Here is a 22,460-nt window from a genome sequence, read left to right on the forward strand (position 1 = left end):
TTAATAAGGGCTGCGTGTTGTGAAGACTAACTGCACAGAGCTCACAGTCATGTATTAGGAGCTGCTCAGTCAATAACTATAGGCAGCCATTAAAATGCACTACCCAGCCTTCTCTACAAAATCACATGTAGCACCATGTGCTTTTCTGTGCAATATTAAACTCATGTAGCTCCAAAAATGTGACTACATTCAGGAGGAAACCAGAATCTTGCAGTGACTCCGCTACAAACATTCACAAGAATCCAAGTACAAATAAAAAAATGAAAGAAATAGAAAGTGTGAAAACAAATGCTAAAAGAAAAATGCTACAAAAGCTCCCTAATATAACTAATAATTGTGTGTGTCACTGTCTCAAAATGTTTTTTTCTGCAGCAGCTACGTCAATAGCAGCTTATCCAAAGTGAGCACATCATTACACCCTTGGCCAGGTCCAGTAGATTTTTTCTTTTTCATGTGGATTCCCTATTTGTACGTGTATTTACTGGATTAGGAGTGTGTTTCTGTGTGTGCTTTTGTGTATTGCTTTTCTCTTTAAGTACTAAAATAGAACATCGAAAGGGAAGGGGAAAATAAAAAGCACATAAGGAGAAAGAAACCACGAGGCTTATTTTCTGTGTATGTGAGTAGAAAAAGGAAACATTTCCAGGCAACAATTATAGGTCCTGATACAGCACATACAGCAAATGTGCAAAAACACATGACATCATCTCATATTTATTTTATTAAGCGTAATCTTTGCATTTATGCATGTAGCTTGCATAAAGCGGTTCAGTGTTGTCGCTGTTGCCCTGTCTCCAAATCTTTTTAGTGACTGCTGCCTTCATGTTCTTGTGGTAAATATTTCATGCTGTGGCTAGCAGTCAAGGATTTAAACTGGGGATTCTGTATCTTTGCTGACATGCGGTGCTGCAGATGTGAGATGAGAGCAACAATGCAACACTTTGTGTTTCATTGTGTTGGCTCATTTTAGATCCGACACAGTGAGGGAAACCTCACTGCTAGAGCCATATAGATACATGTGTGCTTCCATGCTGCTGTTAAGAAGGAGCAGGTGAAATGATCAAAGATTAAAGGGGTACTGTAAGGGGGAAAAACATAATTTAGGACTAAAGGACATATTTTGGTAATGTTTGTTTTAAAAAATGGGTCTTTAACAACTCCACAAGTGAGTACATATACTTATCATATCTATTATTATTATAATGATTTGGCAGCTTTAAGTAAAACACAAACAATCTGAAAATCAAACTGATCAAAGTTAATCTTCGCATATAGTCTGATGATACACCGTTAAAAGGCGATATAAGTTATAATGAATTTCATATCGACCACTGATCACAACTGACAACTATTTTATTAGTATTTCATCAAAACAACATCTTTTATCCCATTTTTTAGAGCTTACTGGTGCTTTCATTTACATGTTCTTCTCACAGAATTACCACATGAACTTGAAGGTTTTTTACAGTTTACAAACCAGGTGATCAGCATTTAAATAATGGCATCAATCTTTGTTATTCGCCTATGGTGCCACATTCAATCCTGAAGCTGATCCCCAGCTCTTACTAACTAATTGTGCGCCACTGGTCCCCGGGGTATGAATTCTCATTCAACAGATGAGCTGATCAATATTAATAACAATGAGGCTGACACAGGGCAGTGAGGGCTGAATGACGGCAGATGGACAGAGCCAGTATAGAAGCAGAAGCAAGTAAGCATCTTTCAAGGCGTGGCTGTTACCCGCTGGGGTTTATTAGCTGTCTGTAGCCCCTGCAAAGCTGGAGCTTCCATCACTCATGGAAATGATTCTGATTAATCAGCTGAGTGCTGGAGTGTGCAGGGTATACTGGAGACGGGCAAATCCTACAGTAAATCATATTTGCTCACAGTGGGCTGCGCCGTCATGCGAACCACGCCTTTCCCGCTCACTACACACTGCAGTGGGCTCCCTCCTCCCTGGCACATGCGAAGATTTTCTAAGAACAGATGGTAGAGCGGGGAAAGCCCGACTCACGTTTCATGCTGACATCTAGCGCAGTCCAAAACATGTGATCACACAGGGCTAAAATTCGATTTACATATTTCATAATGCAGCGGTGATTTCATTTTTTTTGGACTTGCTGTGTAGCTCAAACATTCTACCGAAAAAAAATTTGGTGTGAGACAAACGCAGCCGTTCTTCAGAAAGAGTTATTTTCTATCTCTCAAATAATAAAATTCAACAGGACTTTTCTTTCGGGTCAACTACTGTTTCACCCCAAAGCTCTTGAGAATGTTATATTACCAGAAAGTTTCAGAGAGCATCCAGCCATAGACAGCCTGCCGTGTAGGCCGTGCTTTCAGTGGACAGTAAGGGCACAGAGGCAAGCTGGATTTCTGAAATGACTAGGAGAATGAATGATATTTCTGAAAGTGGAGCTGCAGAGGATGGAATCATGTAACAATGTGCAGTGATCTGTCTCTGCTTAAAAAGAACGGTCACAGCAATGATTCTGGACCGCTCTGCTGAAGTGGAGAAGCTTCTCCTCCCCCCCTCACTCCCTTCTCTCTTTATCCCTCTGTGAACTTTCCAGCTCACCCCCAACTAATGTAGTCAAATACATAGTATGCCTTTGCTTGTCTTATACTTACAGCCAAAAACTTGAATCTTGAAAGGTATATCTGGAAGTAATCACAGTGAGAGTGTTGTCACATGTAAATCCTGTAAGAGAAAGAAAATGGCATTTTTATCCTTGGAGTAAAAGAACAATCTATGAGGAAATGCTCTTGTTTAGTAGTCCATCCATCCATCCATCCATCCATTCACTTCCGCTTATCCTTTTTCAGGGTCGCGGGGGGCGCTGTAGCCTATCCCAGCTGTCATAGGGCGAGAGGCGGGGTACACCCTGGACAGGTCGCCAGTCTGTCGCAGGGCCAACACACAAGGACAGACAACCATTCGCACTCACTTTCACTTCACACCTAGTGGCAATTTGGATTATCCAATTAACCTATCCCCACAAGTTGCATGTCTTTGGACGGTGGGAGGAAGCCGGAGTACCCGGAGGGAACCCACGCAAACACGGGGAGAACATGCAAACTCCACACAGAAAGACCCCAGCCTGATGGTGGAATTGAACTCAGGACCTTCTTGCTGTGCGGCAACAGTGCTAACCATCGTGCCACCGTGCTGCCTTGTTTAGTAGTTTAACAAAAATTCAAACTTGGCAAATTTAAGGTTGATGAAAAACTTTATTCGTCTTTTGGGTGATTTGAAAGCATTTCAAGATAATATATGACATTAAATCCCACTGGGTGAGCACATATTACTAGTGCACATTACAAAATCTTACTCCAGCAAATCATCATCATTTTGTGCCAATAAATACTGATAGCTGCCTGCCTTTTTTTCACACAAACAAGTTGATAAATCCTGTTTTGATCCCCAAAATGGCAGAATGAATGAATTATCCCTGACAGCTATCCGTTGCACGCTACTGCTCAGCAGTTATTGAATTAATTCATTTTCATTACCGTAATGGCACTGTAATGACCTAAGTCAACAGAGCTTTGATTTCATAACACAGAAATCGTTGCTTAGTTTGTCTCCAAACCTATGTGCCACAACATCTCCAAGGTGTTGTTTACTATAAAAAAGCATTTACCTTTAAGCATATCAAATCAGATTTCTTGTCAAAAACAAGACAGTTGTTCACCACGACTCTTAGAGCTAGGTTAGACAAATAAGAGATTTTAACACAGGCAACATGTCTCCCATTTGTGGAGTACATTGTTTGCTGAATTTTGTGAAGAAAATCACCTTTGGTACCATCAGTGTTGAAAACAGGAAATGTCTGACATTTCCTTACTTTAAAAATAGTCAGAGGCTACAGGTGTTATTGATAATTTGGGAATTTCACTTATTACTTTTCTGGCCAAGAGTAAGCTGACAAAATCAATAACAGTTTTAGTTCTTTACTCTCTGCACACCCAGAATTGGTTGACTTCATATAAGCTGACAAAAACCTCCAAAAACATTTCTAAAGCTCACTGTTTATCACACTTAATTTTCTTCTTCCTTTTTTTGTAAATCTGCACCAAAAAATGCAGATCAAATGCTAAGCTAAGCTTAGTATCTACATGCATTTATATTTAGCATATAGACATGAAAGTCACATCAATTCACTTGTCAAACAAAGCCGAATAAATGTTCCCCCATTACGATGCCGCTCTAAGATCATCTGTTCTTTAGTGATCTTGCAAATCAAACTTTGCTGACAAGAGCACTGATGAACTTCTACAATCAGTCAAATTCCATCTTTATGCTTAAACCTCAGAGGATATTTTATTTGGGGCCCAATTTCCTTCTTCTGTTTTGGCAAAACAATCAATTTCATGACTCAGTGGACTTAATTGCTTTATTGTAATTGTATCATGAAAGACATCCACAGGGAGAGATAACCAACTTCATTTTGTGCACTTCAGTGAAGGAGAACAATCCATACAATTTAAACCTGCCATCACCAAATCCAATTTTATTCTGTGAATTTCATGTATGTTATACATTCATTTGACTTTTCTAAACAGTAAAACTCTCAAGATCGTCACTGAGATCAATTCATCCTTTGGATCTGCTGAGACAAGAAAATCTAACACAGCTACAGTACTGAAAGAGATTTTTTTCTTATGCTGGTGTTTTATGGTGTTGTTTTTTTGTTTTTAATGTGAACACACCCAAGGCAGATGTAGACAACAAGATGGCTAATGAAAAATATCAGGACTACACAAAGGAATAACTTCAAGGTACATGGAAGAATACAGACTTTTTCATCTTTCAGCACAGAGAAATACCCGCAGTCCTCATAGAAACACTGTGAAAGTGTCAAAGTGAGCTGTTTGCAGCTAGCTGAGGGGCACTGGTGACAGTAAGGAGAAAAGCAGTGCTTCGACACTGCTTCACGCTGCAGCAGTCCAAGAATACAAGCGGCATTTTTTTTGTACCCTAAAAAGACAGGTCAAATGACAGAAATGTGACAGAAATGCAGAATGAAAAACAAAAAACAAAAACATTCAATCTAACTGGATCTCAACCTTAAACCTTAACAGAGAAGTTGTTTTTTTGTACTGCATGCTTATATAATACCATAATCCAAAAGAATTTCAGAAATAAATCTCAAAAATAGATTTTACCCTGTAAGGACAAATAGAAAGTAAAATCTCACTCTACATCATAAATTAGCTACCTGACAAGAGAGACAGACTCTGATGTGCAGAATCACAGATACAATCATGTTAAAGGGAATTGCCTCGTGGTGAAAATAATTGGATCCTTCCTCACCTATTTATGCCCTCAAGGGACCAAACTACGCAGAGGAAAAATAACTGAATTTGATAATGACTTGGGGTTTTTTTGCTTCCCATATAAGCCCACATCAGTGAACCATACTGGCAGTGGACTCCTATCAAAATGAACATGACGAGCCAAACTGACAAAGGTCAACTATAGTACAGATACCTAGGTAATTGCAATCAGTTTGTTTATCACACTACAACATGGCACAGAATATACATCATCAACTGTTATTTTTGTAGCACATGAACTTGAGTTACAGTTGACTAATTGCTAGATGTGACATGCAAGATACACAAAATACAATAATTCAGTTGCAAGGTGATTGCACGGGCCGCCTGGTGTCTCCAAACAATTGAAGTCTGACTCAGACTGCAATCCCACTCAGTCCAATCAATAAAGGTTTGCAAATAATTCTAAACACAGACAGGTTGCCAGCACATTGCAAGCATTGTTCGTTGATCGCTGCAACTCAGCTGCAACGCGTGTCTCAACTCAGCTGGTTGCCAATTTGTATTCTGGATATATTCCTGTACATAAGTAAGTCAGGAAGTCAAAATGTCATTTTTGCTGTTAAATTATGACTTACAGTAACTATGTCGCTATTTGTGGAGGAATTTCTGTTTCAAATTATGAGGTTCTGACTGTACTTCAAACTGATATTAGTAGTTTAATTGATTGGCAGTAATTAATGAGAATTTCTGTTCAGTGTGAACATCTATGTTGACAACAACCAACGTATTATTACCAACTTCCCCCCAATCAGTCGCAAACTGATAACAGACTCATAGCAGACTGACTCAGTTTTACTGTCACTTTACCACCACGTCCAAGCACAAAAGTCACTTTGAAGATGGCAACTAACAGCAAGCAGTCAAAGGTCTGGTCCCCATCTTTAAAGCAACCATTTCAAACAAACCATTTCAAAGGTAATGCAGTTCCAAGTTCATTTCACACAGTTGCAATAATTGTGTTTGTGCTGTGGTCTCCAACCACTTGTTTTTGTTTTACCAGTGGGACGTTAGCATTAGCTTGCTGCAGTGCTTACTAAAATACTTCAAAACATATGATAACACTGCAAAATTTCAGGGGCAGGATGACCAATCGGCTATTACATTAAGACAAAATTTTACTTGCGTCAATATTTCATACACCCATCATCAAAATATCACTAGTCGCAAAATTTCCAAATCATGTTGATCAAATCTCACTGATGTCTAACACAAAGAATCCTCTGATTATTCTTTTTCCCTGGATGATCTCTGTTTGGTAAGGATCACCATGTAGTCCAGCGACAACTGGAAAAGTCAAACAGTATGAAACTACAGAGCCTTCCCATTCTTTAACGAGATTACTGTGCAGCTTTTCAGACAGCACTTGAATTGCTCAGCCCCAAAGGATCCCATGTTTTCTTTTTCTCTCTCAGTCTCTTACTCTCTCTGTCTGTCTCCAAGACACGTGGCTCTCCATGACAGTTGCTACAGGAGACTTTTGGGGGCTCTCAGCTGCCCTGGGTCTCTGAAGCGTAGCATATGAACACTGGAAGATGTGCATGTGTGAGCAAGGAGCTTTCCACGCAGGAGGGATCTGGCCCAAATTTAATCTCTCTATTGTGAGGATGGCGGGTAAGCGAGAGAGAGAGCGAGAGAGAGAGAGAGAGAAGGGCCGTGCCTGCTGAAATCCCACTGGCAGTGCTGCAATGCAGGGGTTTAACAGTGAGCCAGAAGGCAGGCAAACACATTAAAGAATTGGCCTTTGCATGACACACAAGAGACACGCATTTACACATAAACATAAGTGTACACAGATGAATGACTGCACGCATGCATGCTTACAAAAGCCAATTTGATATGAGATAGCTGTGCAAATAGAATTTGACAGGCAGGAAATAATGATATTAATATTATAAAATTATGTCACATTGAGTTTTTAACGTACATTCTCTCTAAGTTCTGTCATTTGCAATTTCTTAAGTATCAGGTCGCATTGGTAATGCAAAGACAGCTAACTGAGATAGAAACTGTTAAAAAGACTGAAATGGTAAATGTTCAGAGCCTTCAGTCTTCAAGTCCATAATTGGAAATAGAAAAAAAGCAATATACATATTTTAAATATTTATAATTATTCATGTGTAGAAAAGTATATACACTCACAGCCACTTTATTAGGTATACTTTGCTATTACTCGGTTGGACCCCCCTTTTACCTTCAGAACTGCTTTATTATTATTCTTGACATTGATTAAACACAGAATTTCAACAAGGAAACTGAAGGAATGTTGGAAACATTTCTCTGCGATTTCAGTCCATACTGACATGATAGCATCAGATAGATCTGTCGGCTGCACATCCATGATGAGAATTTCATGTTCCACCACATCCCAAAGGTGCTTTATCTGACTCAGATCTGGTGACTATGGAGATGATTTTTGTACAGTGAACTCACTGCATGTTCAAGCAACCAGTTTGAAATGATCTAAGCTTTGTGACATGGCGCATTAAACTGCTGGAAGCAGCCACCAAAAGACTGGTAGACTGTGCACACAAAGGGAAGGACATGATTTCAGGCAGGTTGGGTTATTTAAATGAGGGGCTTAAAGCATTCCAAAAAAATATTCTGCACACCATTACACCGTTCAACAGCAGCCTGAACTACTGATATAAGCCAGAATGGATCCTTGCTTTCATATGGTCAGAGGGCCCGGTGGCGCCAGTGTCCGGCAGCCTCGCCTCTGTCAGTGCGCCCCAGGGCAGCTGTGGCTACAATGTAGCTTGCCATCGCCAGTGTGTGAATGTGTGTGTGAATGGGTGAATGACTGAATGTAGTGTGAAGTGCTTTGGGGTCCTTAGGGACTAGAAAACGCTATACAAATGCAGGCCATTTACCATATGGTTTATGTCAAATTCTGACCCTAAAATTTCGGCAAAATTTGGGCTCATCAAAACGGACACTGTTTTCCCGAGTCTTCCATTGTCCAACAATGTTCCTAGCTGACAGGAGTGGAACTCAGTCTGGTCTTCTGTTTCAAGGTTCAATGTGTTGTGCACTCAGCAATGCTCTTCTGCATACCGTTCTTAAAACGAGTGGTTATTTGAGTTAGTTTTGCCTCCCTATCATCTTGAAGCAGCCTGGCTGTTCTCCTCTGACCTCTAGCAGCTCACTTGATATTTTTTCTTTTTCGGACCGTTGTCTGTAAATCGTAGAAATAATTGTGAAAGAAAATCCCACAAGATCACCATTTTCAGACCACCCCATCTATGAACACCAAATATGCCACTATCAAACCCAGTTACTCATTTTGATACCTGGTTTGAACTACAGCAGGTTGTTGTAGAAGTCTACATGCCTAAATGCATTGAGTTGCTACCATGTGATTGGATGACTAGATATTTTGTTAAGCTGTAGTCAGGTAGCTCTGCTGATCGGAAGATTGGTGGTTCGATCCCTGGCTCCCTCAGTCTGCATGCCAAATATCCCAAGTTGCTCTCCATCCATCGGCGTGTGAATGTTAGTTAGAAAGCACTGAAAAACATAAGAAAGTGCTTGGCCAAATGTGGTGTGTTGTATAAAGTGCTTTGAGTAAAGGAGAGTAAAAAAGGTGCTATACAGGAATCAGTACATTTAATAAGCAGTTGAAGAGGCGTCCCAAACAATCATCTTAGGTGTGTTTGTGGTGGTAGGTGATGGTTTATAAAAGCGCATACCTTAAATATTTAGTTCTTTTAAGATTACATATTTCTGACTAACTGACACTAAAAACAATCGTTAACGTGCATTAATTAAATTTGATTAACACTGGTGGAAAGATATACCTCCAAGATAACAATGAATCATTTATAACATGATTCCTATTAATAAGATGGACAGGAATATAAATTTTAAGGCCCTTAGGAATTTCTATGTTTAGGTTTTCATTCATCAGCTCAGTGGGCACAGTGCACCATTTTTCTGAATATAAAGGAAGGGGTGGAGGCAGCCACGGGCTTCACTTTTAGCCCATACTGTTTCCCAGAGTGTGAGAGGTGAAGAGCGTGATGGGTGGCTACTTACATGACAGATTGCTGACTGCGGGAGGCTTTTATAGTCAGCAGAAACACAAAATTTGTGACTCCTTGGCTTCTTTATGTTCCCATTCAGTGAGTAAACAAACAGAGAATGAAAACATTTTATAACTTTAAAAATATTTGATCTTGAATAAAAAATGGAAGTCAACATTAGCATTTGCAGGATACTCTAAAATAAAATATATTAAACAATGTTTTGTGATTTGTAAACTTACTTCACCTGGCAATGTTTTTTTCTTCTTTTTTCCCCTTGGGCAAAGCCTCTGATCTACTTTTGCTTGATATGCTGTGACCACTGTTGGTTTATCTATAAGCCCACCAAAGCTTTGCTGTCATCATGTCACCCCTCAAGAATTTTAAGGATTAAAAAACAGCTCCCACGGCTCTTCTGACACCAACAGCTTGGTTCAGTTGGGCATTTTGTTGCTAGTGGTAACTTATAGTGGTATAGTAGGGCTGTGCGATATGACCAAAATCTCATATCCCGATATAAGAATTCTATCGTCCCGATAACGATATAAATCACAAAAATGTAACATTTTCTGTAAATTCTGTGAATCTCAGGCAGCTCGACTTGTGGGAAGTGTTTCCAGCTGCGCGTCATGTAGCTGGAGTCCAGTGTTTTAACCGATGCATGAAATGATACATTTTTAGACATAAGTTGTAACAGCTGCCGTTTTCTTTGTGAGTATTTATTACACGGCGTGCTGCGGGGAAAAGCCTATTCTAACGTTTGAGTCTAAGGTTTATTTTTTAGCACCTGGCGGCTCTTTTTTACTTCTCATCCGTAAATAATCTGCTCTTTCACGTGATTCAGTTTATTTTGAAAAGTCTCAACAGGACCTTGAGCTTTATTGTGAAAGGTTTACGTGGAACATAAAGAAGCGGAGACGCGATGGTGCTACCGTCGTTGTTGCTAACCACAACGCATAAAAACAGGCGCTTGTCCGTCCGTAGTGTGGTTATATAAAATATAAGAGAAAGAGAGAACTTTAAAAATTTAATATAGCCACTACAGTGACCATCAAAACGATGAAAAAATATTGCCGTAAACAGCTTATTTTGCGACACCACGAAACAAACGATAGCGTAAAATGAAACAATAGACGTTTTTATATCGTCATCCGATATATATCGTTATATCGAAGAGCCCTATGGTATAGTTTAACTGATGTTAACACATCCAGCATGTTGTCAGTTCATGAAAACCTTAACATGCATCTTTTGTTCTATTGCCTAAATACTTTGTTAGATTATTGTCCAAATGTTGTACTAGCGCTGGTATTATAGTTTGTATGATTTGTGTTGTAAAATTTTATTTCCTATCATTAGCTTTCCAGGGGACTAACAAACCAAGCTAGCAACTATACTTCCTGGACCTAATATTAAGGTACAGTAAAAGCTGAGTTAAGTAAATGTTGAATTAATATTGGGATAATTGCTGTGTTAGGGGCAGAGTTGTCCAGGACCAGTCAGTTTTGTAGTTGTTGTTGTTGTTTTTTGTTGATTTATTGTTTTGTCAGAATTTTCTGAACTGAATTCTTAGTTCAATCCTAAACTATGTTTATTGATAAGTGAGAACAGAATTGCAAAATACTTCAAAAAATACTTCAATACATGCTAGAAATAAATGATGTTTATCCAGCAGGATAACAACTCAATCAATTTGTTTCTTGAAGGTGACAGTCAGTTCACTGTATTCAAACGGCTTTCACAGTCACCAGCTTTCAATCCAATAGAGCACCTTTGAGATTTGGCACAACAGGAGATTGCCATCGGGGATGTGCAAACAAGAAGTCTGCAGCAACTACGTGAAGCTCCATGTCAAGTCTCAGAGGAATGTTTCCAGCACCTTGTTGAATGCAACAAGATGCTGGAAAGGCGCTTTGTGCAACAAAGAATTAAGTCAGTCCTGAAAGCAAAAGAGGGTCTGTTGTGTGGTGTTAGTTCAGCAGGCATTACACACACACGCAGGTAGGAACAGAGGATTACCGGAGATAACTCCTTTCTTTATTTTTCTTTTTCTTCTTCAAAAACCACAACCAGAACAACATACTCACTAGCGCCCTCTAGCACTTCTGGTAAATGCATCTACAGAACAAATGCAATAGTATGTGTGGACACAACATCTCCCCCTTGGAACAAGGATTTCTTATGTGAACCTGACTTCATCATTCTGATGTATGTCACCTAATACACGTTTGACATATTTCACATTACTCAGTAACATTCACTTTCCCATGACAAAGTCTTGGGTCCAGCAAGGTGGGTTCCTCATCCTGGTGGGCCTAAGCCTACTATCAGACTCAGAGTTAGATGCTAGATCAGTTCCTGGTTTATGACAGTCCATTGTTGTGTCAGAATCAGTACCTGTGTTCAGCTCTGACAGAGCCGATAAGTGTGAGGCGTTCCAGGTCCGTCCATCATCCAGCAAATAAGTGTTTGGTCCTTTCCTTGTCATGACAGTCCTTGGTTTGGAAAACTTTAACTCGCCTTTCTTTACCTTCCACGGCTTCCTAACCCGTACCTTGTCACCAGGCTGAAAGTTGGATGGTTTGGCGTGTCTGCGAGCATCAGTGTATTCTTTCATTTTCATTTGCTTATTCTTAACTCTTTCGCACATGGTATGCCTCTCTGTCTGAGGAACAGGCATATCCATTGCCTGTAACTTTGTTCTCATTCGTCATCCATGGAGCAGTTCTGAAGGGGAAACTCCAGTTGTTGAATGAGGGGTTGCTCTGTAGTCCATCAGGTAAGTTCTCAGGAACGATTTCCAGGGTTGTCCTTGAATCGAGGCCGTCTGTAGGCAGTCTTTAACGCATCTATTGAATCTCTCAACTTCCCCATTAGCTCTTGGGTAATACACTGAGGATCTCAGGTGTTGGATTCCCCTGCTTTTTTTTTTTTTTTTTTTTGTGTCCCGTTTGGATCTTTAGCCATCAGAATTGTTGTCTTAAGGCCAAGAAAGATGCCAAGCGGATTTATTTTACCAAGTGGATCATCATGGCCTTGCCATATTGGTCCATTTGATTGACCTTTATTATAATTATGAATTTATTTTATTTTCGGTTGCTACAAACGGGACAGACGTGACTGGGGGATAGGACAGGGAGAAAGAATGAAAGAAAGAGAGGGAGAGAAAGAAAACCAAAGGGGAGAAAAGACAGTGAGAAGGGGGGAAGAAAGGAAAAAACAAACAAACAAACAAACAAAACACCTGGATCACCTGTATGGAGAAAAAAAACAGAAGAGAAAGCAAACAACAAAGAGCAACATAATAAAAACAGCACCATCACAATAAACTAGCTAGCAGTAGATAACAGTAGATACTAAATAATAAACGATATTGTGCAGCACGCAAGATAGACAGCGCACAATGTGCTTTGAGGCAGCAGCCAAGAAAGGTGTAGTCCGCGTCTGTGAACACCCGTGTGTACACCTGTGTGCACACCTGTGTGGATCAGCATGCTTGTATTCCAAAGGTTTCTCCATGTAACGATCTGCTAGGGAGTGTGGGGAGCCATAGCCCCGTCCACCAGGGTATGAAGCAGGTATGGAGGAGATCCAGGCCCCAGATATCCAGAGGCCCCAGAGTACAAGGACCCGAGGAGGACCACCAAAGGGGGGGGGAACCGTGCCACCCTCCTGGGAAGAGCTGAGTAGAGCCCCAAACGAGAGGTCACCCCGCAGCTACGGAGCAGAGGCCAGAGGGGGTTGCAGTGGCGTGCCCGCGGGCTCTGCCGGCAGCCAGCTGTGCCAGAGAGGACCGAGCTTCAGGCCCAGAGGCCAGAGGCCTGAGGGCATCCCACCCCCCGGAAGGAGCCCAGCCGGGCCACAGGCGCCCAGCCCCGCCAATCGGCCACCAGGAGTGAGCCGGTACATGCATGAGCGCCCAGCCCCAGACGACAAGGACCACCAACACACCAACGTCTGAGGGCATCAGCCACCGGCAGGGAGTGTGGTGAGGGGAGATAGGCCTCCATACTTTAGAGGGCCTGAGATGATTCCCCTGCTTTTAAGGAAGTCAGCGAACTCAGCAGAGAGAAATTGAGAGCCATTGTCACTTATCAATGTCTTTGGATTCCCTTCACGAGAGAAAACTACAGAAAGGAACTGAATGATAGTAGCTGCATCAGCTCGGGAAGCAAAAGCTACTTCAGGCCACTTACTAAAGTAGTCTACCAATGTGATGGCAAATCTACAGTCAGAAGGGGCTATTTCAAAAGGGCCTATGATGTCCACAGACACCTTTTCCCAAGCAGCAGCTGGTAAAGGAATGGGTTGGAGTGGAGCATCATGGGTGACAGTGGACTTATCATTCTGTCTGCATGTTGCACAGTTCTTTATCAGTGTCTCTATGTGACAATCCATTTTGGGCCACCAGTACAATTCCCTCAGGCGTTGTTTGGTACGTACAATGCCTTGGTGAGTTTCATGAGCTATATCAGTGAGTTTTTTCTGCAACGACTCAGGCACTAGCAATTGATGTGTACCTCTGACAATGCACTCGTTCAAGACCGCGAGTTCATGGCGGATTGGGAAGTACGGCTGTAAGTCAGGTTCCAGTGACGTCTTCCTTGCAGGCCAGCCTTTCTGTATCTGCACACGGAGCTTTGTGAACACTGGACAGGCTTTGCACCCTGACTGGAAGTCATCCTCAGACACAGCACTCAGATCAGTGAGGATGGCTGCAACTGACTCCACATCCTCTGCACATGCCATGTCTGTCTCGGAAAGTGGGAGCCTAGAAAGACAATCAGCAACATGGTTCAATGACCCAGTTCTATATTCCACTTCATAGCCAAACTCCAACAGGCGAGCTGACCATCTGGCTATGCGTAGACCAGCTCTGTTATTGCCCTTAGTAGTCAGCAGTGTTGTAAGTGCTTGGTGATCTGTTTGTAGGAGGAATTTTCTGCCCCAGAGCCATGTGCGCCATTTTTCAGCAGCCCAGACGCAAGCTAGAGCTTCCTTCTCAACGATTGAGTATTTCCTCTCTGCATCAGACAAGCTGCAAATGCAAATGCAACAGTATGTTCTGCATCATTACCGTCAAGTTGAGTCAAAACAGCACCTACACCGTAGTCTGAGGCATCTGTCGAGACTATGGTTGGCTTACTGGGGTCGAACATCACCAGGGCAGGGCTGTGCACGATTAACCGCTTGACTTGATCAAACGCTGCTTGAGCTGCTTCGTTCCAGTGGAATGAACAGTCCTTACGCAGAAGAGCTCTCATAGGTTCAACAACAGTCGTGTAATTTGGCACAAACTTGCTGTACCATGCACTCAAGCCAAGAAATGAGCGCAGGGTTGCAGGATCAGTAGGGGGCGGAGCATGCAGGATAGCAGTGACATGGGAGTCATCTGGCAGCAGACCTTCTGGACCGATCTTTTGACCCAAAAAGCTCAGAGTAGTTTGACGGAGTTGACATTTGTCAACATTGAGTTTCAGTCCTGCATTGTTGATTCTGTGTAACACAGCACGCAGGTTGGCCTCATGTTCAGCTTCTGAAGTTCCGTATATGATGACATCATCAAGATAGCATTGCACCCCTTTCTGGCCACGTAGGATTTGTGTCATCATCTTTTGGAAGACTGCAGGTGCTGAACTCAACCCATAGGGAACTCTGCAGTACTGGTACAGTCCTTCATGTGTAATGAAAGCAGTGAGCCCTCTACTCTCTTCATGTAGTTTCAGCTGATGGTAGGCGGATTTAAGATCCAGGGTGGAGAACATGACAGCCCCACGCAGCTCAGACAGTATGTCCTCTATCAGTGGCAAGGGATGACTGTCAACGACCACCGCTTTGTTAGGTTCTCTCAAATCAACGCACATGCGTATGCCACCAGTCTTCCTTCTAGTGACTACAATCGGGGAGACCCATTCAGATGCATCGATTTTCTCTATGATGCCATGTTCCTCAAGGTTCTTGAGTTCTGCGGAAACAGCATCACGGACTGACAGGGGTAAGCGTCGAAGTTTCTGCTGTATTGGCTTCACTTCAGGTCGCACCTTCACTTTATGTACAAAGTCCTTTGCACATCCGAATGCAACTGGAGACTCACATTCCTGTTTACATTGAGTGGGCAGAGCAGAGGTTTGCTGAAGTGTAGCACAGACCTTGGGACTGTCAAGAACTAATTGTGCCCCTTTTATGTGTAGCTGGAGGGCAGTCACCAAGTCCATTCCCAGTATGGGTGTCCCTGTTCTCACAATGTAGAGATCTGTGGAGGCACTCTTGCCATTGTAAGTAATGTCAGCTCTAAGACACCCTAATACATCCAGTTTCTCTTTTGAATATGTAATAAGCTGAACAGCTGGATTACTTAACTTAACTGAGCCAAAATTTGTGCTGTAAACATGTTCAGGCAGTATGGAAACACCAGACCCTGTGTCTACTAGTAGCTTAACAGTACATGCCTGTGCAGTATTTGGTACAGTGACAGTAACAGTGCACATCAGTTTAGTCGGATCACCACTGACACAATTGTCAACAGTTAAAACACACATTTCAGGCACAGTCACTTCATTAACAGGCTTATGAGAAGATTTACACACTCTCGAAAAATGTCCGATTTTCCCACACATATTACATTTGCAGTCTTTTGCGGGGCAGGATTTATCATTGGCTTTGTGATCAGCTGAACCACAATGGTAGCACGTCGGAGCTGTATCCGTTTTTTTAGCTGCTTTGTGTTTTGGCTTGCGCATCTTCTTTTGTACTTGAACAGCGGCAACAGGCTTTGTTTCACCAACAGCAATGGCCTTTGCATCAGCTATTGCAGCCTCTGTACGCCTAGCAATTTCCAAAGCTCGATCGAGCGTCAAATCCTCCTCCATTAGCAGTCTTTCACGTATACGAGCATTATTTGTCTTCTCTACAAGTTGATCCCGCAACATTTCATTCTCCATAGCCCCGAACTTACATTGTTTCACGAGCTCACGCAGTGCTGCAACGTAGTGATCTGTAGACTCACCGACAGCTTGGGCTCGTTGCCTGAAACGGTATCTCTCGGCGACAACATTGACTTTAGGATGAAAGTACGTTTCCAAAGCCTTTACGGATCCCTCGTAATCATCCGTAGCGAGTGGTAAGGCGCTGTAGATTCGTTTTCCCTCCGTTCCCAAGCAGTGAATGAGCAGGGCCCTCTTCCTCTCTGTAGCAAAGTCATTACCCCCGATCGCCAGCAAGTAGTTATCGAACAACTTTTTCCACGCAGCAAATGGAATTTTCGGTTCGCCCGGACAATCCAGGAACACAGCCGGGGGTCGCAAAGAGAGCAGAGCCATAACTTAATCACCACTACTCTCGTCGCCACTTGTTGTGTGGTGTTAGTTCAGCAGGCATTACACACACACGCAGGTAGGAACAGAGGATTACCGGAGATAACTCCTTTCTTTATTTTTATTTTTCTTCTTCAAAAACCACAACCAGAACAACATACTCACCAGCGCCCTCTAGCACTTCTGGTAAATGCATCTACAGAACAAATGCAATAGTATGTGTGGACACAACAGGGTCCAACCCATTGCTAGCAAGGTGTAACTAAAAAAGCGTGTCTACTGTAAATCAAACACTTGTAGGAAAATGTGCTTTCATTTTCTTGACAATTTTTCTCAGATGAAGCTACATCTTTGGTGATTTTATCTCAAAACTATTTGAAATAAGTAAATTTGTCTTGATACATGGAAAAACTATATATATATGATTTGATTAAAATTATTTTAAAATGAAATGAAGTGCATATATGAGACATCTAACGTTTATGTTTTTACAACAACAACTGCTATTCATGCTGACAAAAGGGGTCATTATCAACCCAGCAACCCACTGCACTCATGGTGTCGTAGCCCTACTAATCTAGCATGAAGTAAGGTGCAACATGAAAAACTGAATTATTGGCATAATGGAACAAAAACAGAAGAACTCAGCATTACATTTTAGTCCATAAAACCAAAACCATTATCTAAAACCAAAACTTTCTGACAAACTACAAGACCGTTAAATAAGTAATCTTGACTAAGCTAGATCTACTTGCACTTTCAAAATGAACATAAAATGCATTTAAAGTGGAGTTGCATGTAGAAAATTTTCAGAATAGGATTAATGCTTGTGTTTATAACTGGATGGAGCTATTGCTTGATTTGTGAAGTACTGTATTTAGTCTAAAGGAATATTGATACAAATACCATAAGAGTGATAATAAAAGAATGAATTCAATTTGGGCATTATTTGCGTATGTGAAGAGATCAAAAATAAAAGATGCACATAATTTGAAAATCTGACTTTGACAAAGCTGTTTTGCACTTGTCACTGTTGATCAAACACCCTCATAATTCTGTTAATTCAAGCATTAAATAATTTAAAATGGGTAATACCATCTCAGTAACAAGAAATAATAGCTTGTAAAGCTAATTAAAGACAAACAAGTCTGAAATGAGTGAAATGCTTGAACATAAAAACAATCTGGTTAGGAGATATCTCGTCAGACACAAAGTATATATTACCTTAACCAAGTCTTAATTGCAGGGCACCGTGGTATAATATATGAAGATTCAACATTTCTGATTTGGAATCACAACAACATTTTACAACAATATTATAATGCCTCCATAGCCCATCTCTTGTCTTTGACTGCTGCCGAGTGATTAGTTTTCTGCATAGCTGTAGCACCTACACACATACAAGGATGAAAGAATAACCTAACACCCTTCAGCAAAGATGTTGCTCTCATTATTGTGGACTGCTCTGCGTTAAGCCTAGGTTATATCATATTTAATTTAGATGCATAGGTTGAAAAAAACTGCTGTGGCTACAGATCTATTTCAGTTAAATTTAAAATGGCTGCATCAAATCAATTTCAATGTCCTATCTGGCAGCAGTTAAAAAGTAATTGCTCCATCAACTGCATGACACAGCTTAAACATCAACAAGAATGATTCGTTTTTTGCACCATATTTTTCAGTCCTCAGACTTTTTAGGAAAACAATGATCTGACTTCACATATTTGAAGCAAGTACTATTTTTCACAAACCCACTGTCCATAAATCCTGGCGGAGAGCGCCTACTTTCCTCTGGCTACTAGCTTAACTCAGAGACAAGAACTGTGTTTATGTGAAGAAACAAGGCAATTCGTCATCCAGTCCCAAAGAAATGGTCAACAGCAGGGACAAAATGGCACACAATTCAGATTAATTGCTTCCCTACATATCTGCCCAGCGAATAAAACACAACACTACAGACCACATTAGACAGAAAGAGAGATCACAAATGGCTGAGGAATATAATGAAAAGTATCGATTTTCTTATGTTATTTTAGGTGGAACACCCAACTATAAAATGTTGTGATTTAATTATTGTAATGGGAATAATTGGTTGACCGTTATGAAAGAGGACAATCTATGCAAAGACAAATGGAAAAAAGGATGAACCACTCAAAAGCCTCCAGACTTCAGTGTCTCTGAATTACGTGCTTCCTGAGAGCAGTGTGACGACAGAAAAACAACAAAGTCCTCAGGGGACCAACAAACTCTTATAAATGTCAAATAGATTTTAGTAATGTGCTCCGCAAGTGCTGATTTCTTTTGGACAAGGCCTTTCAACATAATAAACCATGTTACCTACCAAGGCCCATGTATAGCTGAGGGAACAATCTATACTCCTACAGTTCAGTGGGTCTGAACATGTCTGCTGAAAACCAACACATCAGTTAACCATTATGTTTATTATATATCCTTTGTGCTTTGATCATGTCCTATCATGTGGAGGTCTGAAATGCTTGAGACTGAGGAGCATCCTGTCAGAGGCAGGCAGATGTGCTTTTTTGCTCCTTGTAATGCGGTCAAAGGTATTGTAGGACAAGGGATAGACAAGCCGCAAGTGGCGAGCAAAGTGGCTGCTCATGGGGATCATTCACCTTCACAGCATCAGTGAACTCCATTACAAGTCAGGACCAACTGTTGGAAACCACTGAGCCATTAGTCAAACACAGATTGAGTTTGACAGCTAACCTCTTATGATGATCTCCTTGCGCCACATAAAAACTGACTTTTGTTGCCGCATAATCTTGTTGTTGTACTCAAGGAAGACTCGCTGCACTGCTATAGCTCAGAGAAAAAAGCAGAGAAATATCATTGTAATAATAATAAATTTATGTAGTAGAGACAATCAGAATATTTGAACCATCTAATAAGCTGAATAAACCATAAAATCATAAATGATGAAATAAAAAAAGAGATATTCTGTCGCCTGTGACTCAAACACAGTCAGGAAATCCTCTGTATAACAGCATGTTGAATTTAATAAGGCTCACTGCAAGTTGTTTCTTCCCACCATGGTGACTTCTCACTTAAAGTTTTTAATGTACACGTTCTTAAATTAAAACTCCTACATGGGTTTAAACAGTTCAATATAGTCTTGCCCTCCTGTGATGATTTATCCACTTGTGTATTAGAGAGAAATATTACTTACTTTTCAAAACTAATGCCATTACTTTTTTCTCAAAGTCACTGTCTCCACCTGAGCGATGGAAGATCTGACCTAAGAACATTGCAATATTTAACTGAGATCATCTGTAAAGTAGACGGAGTCTTTTTCAATTAAGTGTTCATTAAAAACTAAATTAGGCAATGACCTTTGAAACACAGTTGCAAAGGGAAGAGAAGAGAAAGGTAGACGTGCTCTTAAAACATCCGTCACTAATTAAAATAAGAAATCTCAGTGCTGTGCTTCAAGGGTGTCGCTTCCTTCATTCTGTCAATAAAAACAACCAGCAAGACTTAAATACATGACAATGTATATGCTATTAGCATCATATTAACATTCAATTGTCACCTACTAGGTTCTAACCTTTTAAAATGTTTAAGCTACATGCCCTGAGAAAGCTTAAATATGACCCATTTATACTTGGTTCATATACTTTGCATTTATTTTTTATTAAACCCACATTTCTTCGTAATGTAATTAACATGTATTTATGAAAGAATTTTTAACAACAAACACAGAGGAATTCATAGATCAGAAGGCATACATAAGGGATGTGCCTGCAGCCAGACAGTAGTGTATTATCACCTGCCCTCGCATGGCCTCGTAATCTGAGAGCGAGATCAACAATCAATGGAAGGAGAGAAGGAGAAGACAAGACCAATCGATGCCTTTTAGAAACACTATGGTAATTTGCACTTATCAGTTTGGAGCAGCTGACTGCTATGAACTTCAAGGAATTGGATCACCAATAGATACAAGTTCAATTTGAATCCCCCAAATGTTTTTAACATGTTTGTAATCATGGTATTTTAACTGACTTGTCTTGAAATTGCAGTTCTGTGCAGTACAGTGTGAGTCTGTTGTTGCTGCTTTTTGTTCAATTCAATTCAATTTTAGTTATATAGGGTCCTAGTAACAATCGCCTCAAGGCGCTTTATACTGTTTGGTCATGGCACTACAATCAGACAACCCTGATGAACAACCACCTGGCGACGTTGGAAAGGAAAAACTCCCTTTTAACAGGATGAAACCTCTGTCAAAATCAGGCAAAATCCCCCCAGCAGCCTAGGCCTTTTCCAGCATTACTAAGGCATGGGTCTCCCTGATCCAACCCTAACTATAAGCTTTACCAAAAATGCAAGTTTTAAGCCTAATCTTAAAAGTAAATCCAAACTGGGATCTGGTTCCACAGAACCAGCTCCGGGGGCCTGTAAGCTGACGGCTCTGCCTCACATTCTACTTTTAAATATCCTAATAAAAGAAGGCTGCAATCTGAGAGCAAAGTACTCCACTGTGATATGGTACTGTGAGGTCTTTAAGATAAGATGAGGCATAATTATTCAAGACCCTGAATTTGAGGAGAAGAATTTTAAATGTAATTCTACATTTAACAGAGAACCAACGAAGACAAGCCAATATGGGAGAAATATGCTCCGTCATTCTAGACCCTGTCAGTTCACTCGCTGCAACATTTTGGATCACCTGAAGGCTGATACTTTATTATTGGTAAAGTATAATACTATAATAATTGTGGGAAACAATTAAGAATGTCTTTTGACTTGTGGATTTTGGTCCTAAACTGGACTAATTCAAATTTTGATGGATGACACTGGGATAGCTGTGGGTCAGGAGGTAGACCTGAGGTAGAGGTAGAACTACTACTTGGAATATTGTTGTTTCGATTCCTGGCTCCTCCAGTCTGCATTCCACAATATTCTTGGGCAAGATACTGAACCCTGAGTTCCTCTCGGTGCATAATCTGAGTGTGAATCCATGTGAATTCTAGATAGAAATCTCTTTTGTGGGTAAGTGGGTGAATGGGACATGTTGTATAAAGCCCTTTGAGTGGCAATATATAGAGCAATATATAGCAATATATAACAACCAGTCTATTTGCTCATCAAGTCATCAGCCAATGTTATAGCAATCATTTTGAAATAAAAAACAACAACAACAAAAAAAGCAGTTACCAAAATCATTGGTCTTTAACCTCTTGGCTAAATACATTAAATATTTTTTCAGACATTTCAGTCAGGACTGGACAAACATACAAATTGATGGACAGACTGTAGTATAATTACCTAAAAACAAATCTCTTTTACAAGATATGAAAAAATGACTCCTTTCATAAAGCAAATTAACCAAATACTGTGCTGTAGTAGAACCGTCAGACATTTTTGGCAGTCAGAGTCAGCTGGCAAAAAAAGCCTCAGTACTTTTCAGGCTTGGCAGGTAGATGTTACCACAAGTTGCTTTACTTGTTAGCCAAAATCATCCTGAATTTTCTAAAAAGCCAGAGCTCGCTAACACGGGTGTATTTTATGAGTCCATCAAATTATCCCAGCGTGATGTTGTAATGCTAACAAAGAAGCAAAACAGTTGTGAAAGGGGCTTATTAAATGTCACTTTTGAAACTGCAAACAACAACTGCAGGGCCCAGTGCTGTAGTCATTCCAACTAGAAAACATTAGGGACTAAAAACAGTGATGCAACAAATTTATCTTCTGTCTGAGATGAAGAAACTAATGTTAAAGCATGCTAGTGATTACAAAATGAAATGCATCAAATCCACTTGCAATG

The 22,460-nt window shown here is 40.7% G+C and overlaps 2 protein-coding genes across 5 annotated transcripts in view; both read right to left on the reverse strand.

Annotated features, from left to right (window-relative positions):
• Positions 1-22,460, reverse strand: part of LOC146364647 (synaptotagmin-2-like) — a 69,367-nt gene that overhangs the window by 31,296 nt on the left and 15,611 nt on the right. For 2 of the 3 annotated variants that reach the window (XM_084917266.1, XM_084917263.1), the window contains exon 1: positions 2,632-2,705. The exons of the other annotated variant lie outside the window; for it this stretch is intronic. The gene's annotated coding sequence lies outside the window, so the exon portion shown is untranslated. Of the gene's footprint in view, positions 1-2,631; positions 2,706-22,460 lie in introns of those variants that run through there. 3 annotated transcript variants of the gene reach the window in all.
• oard1 (O-acyl-ADP-ribose deacylase 1) overlaps positions 2,678-22,460 on the reverse strand; it is a 39,434-nt gene continuing 19,651 nt past the window's right edge. For both annotated transcript variants that reach the window (XM_084917274.1, XM_084917275.1), the window contains one exon: positions 2,678-2,701. The gene's annotated coding sequence lies outside the window, so the exon portion shown is untranslated. The remainder of the gene's footprint in view (positions 2,702-22,460) is intronic.

Source organism: Perissodus microlepis, chromosome 20, assembly GCF_051167445.1.
Source record: "Perissodus microlepis isolate ML-2025 ecotype Zambia chromosome 20, ASM5116744v1, whole genome shotgun sequence".
NCBI classification, from domain to species: domain Eukaryota; kingdom Metazoa; phylum Chordata; class Actinopteri; order Cichliformes; family Cichlidae; genus Perissodus; species Perissodus microlepis.